This window comes from Onychomys torridus, chromosome X (assembly GCF_903995425.1).
Source record: "Onychomys torridus chromosome X, mOncTor1.1, whole genome shotgun sequence".
Taxonomy (NCBI): domain Eukaryota; kingdom Metazoa; phylum Chordata; class Mammalia; order Rodentia; family Cricetidae; genus Onychomys; species Onychomys torridus.
The window spans coordinates 41,267,017-41,269,013 of NC_050466.1; positions in this window are offsets into that span (position 1 = coordinate 41,267,017).

A 1,997-nucleotide genomic window follows, 5' to 3' on the forward strand; every position below is an offset into this window, starting at 1 on the left:
ATAGCATCACTTGACCTAAGGAATCATTTAAAACTAGACTGTTATCAAACATTAAAACATGGGTTTTAATAAAAAAGCTATTGAGAAGTGAGTGGATAAAGGTATTGTGGTGTACATATATTATGACAATGGAATTTTACTTCACTATAAAAAAGAATAAAGTTACATCATTTGTTTAGAAAGTATAAGGAATAGGTGATAATATTAATAAAATAAGCCAGACAAAGATATATTTTACAACTTTTCAGTAATATGACAGGAAATTAGAAAATGAAGACGAAGGAAGAGGTAATGATGAGGATAAAAATCAAAATTGTTTTCTCCTATATGCAGAATTCAGATTAAGTATATACACACATAATTATATATATAATATATATATTATATATATTATATATATATATATATATATAAAACAAGAAAGTATTTGTTGGAGTATTTGTTGAGAGAAAAGAAAGCATTGTTTAAAGAGGAAATGAAGGACAGCGAGGCAGTTAGAGGACAAATAAAACCAATATACAAATATAAAAAAAATTTCATAATGAAATCAGTTATTTATTCACTAATTTTAAAATTAATAAAATGTTATATTCATATATAAATATATACATTTACAATGTGCTTGCTTAACTATGTCTAACCTGTTGGCATCGCCTAATACTCTGAGAATATTTCACTGCTCATGTAAATAGTTAAATGTTTCTTCCTTACAAAACTTTTAATGATAAAAAGCATTTACATTATAGGACACTGATCAATCACAGAATGCCCTATAGAGATTGACAATTAGGCCCTAATGACACACTGGAGGTGCACCATGTGGCCCTCTAATCATTTGTCTTTCCTTAATAATGACTGATTCATATCAAGGAACAATTTCTCCTTACATTCTTGTCTGATTGATTTGAAATCCACTGTCGTGTGAATGTGATTATGTCAATGGTTTTCATGTTTTCCTTTTGTTATAAATCTTAGTAAAGCTGGTGCATTATCCTTTCTATGGTTTTAACAAGTAGCTACTGATTCTGTTAAGATAATTAAGGTAAGTTCATTCAGTGAAAAATCTATGACCTGGTATATTTATGAATCAAAGCCAACAATCCCCTTGAAATTTCCTCTTTGTATATCAGTATCCCACTGTCCAAATGGAATAGGCCCAGATTTTTGTGATTCACCTTGGAATCTCCTAGCACCTTCTTATAGTACCCATTTCTACAAGGTTTTTCATGATACTCAAGGTGTGTTTTGTAAAGAAAGGTATTCTGAATACCCACAATCAAATTCAAATTCTAGGTAAATGTAATACCTCACACCTGCAATCTCCACACTCAACAGGTTGAAGCAGAAGGATTACCCATCAATTCAGGGTCAGCCTGTGCTATGGAGTAGATATCAAGCCAAGATGAACCAGCCACCCTGTGAGTCTAACTCAAACATCACTCCTCAAAGTTCAAAACACAATAATTCTACATACATAAATCTGGCCTCCTTGTTGAATTATTCACAAAATGCCATCCCTCTAAAATACTTCAAAAGAGTTGAACAAATGAATAATAGAAATTTTTCTATTGGAGACTCACCCATTTAAGACAGCACATTGCAAAAGTATATCCTTCAGAAAACACACATTGTCTTCTGTATACTGTCATATCTAGCCAAATGCAGGCGGCAGCAGGAAATGTATTTGATCCTCATTTCTGATTGAAAAAAGTGTGGCTTAAACTGAATGAGATCACCTTGGCTCTAAAAGACGTCCTTTTTCAAATATTTTGTTTTAAGTACTTATCATAGAGTACATGTAGAAGCTTGGAAAGTAGGGTCATTGTGGGGGGGGGAATGCATTTAGGAGGGAGGGATATCAGAATATAGATGAATTGAAAGTAAAAAAGGGCAGCATTAGGAACAGAGAGGGGACATGGAAGTGTGAATGAAGAGGACACTTGAGAATACATGATCTTATAATTGAACTAAAAATATAATATAAAGAAGCAGCAGAC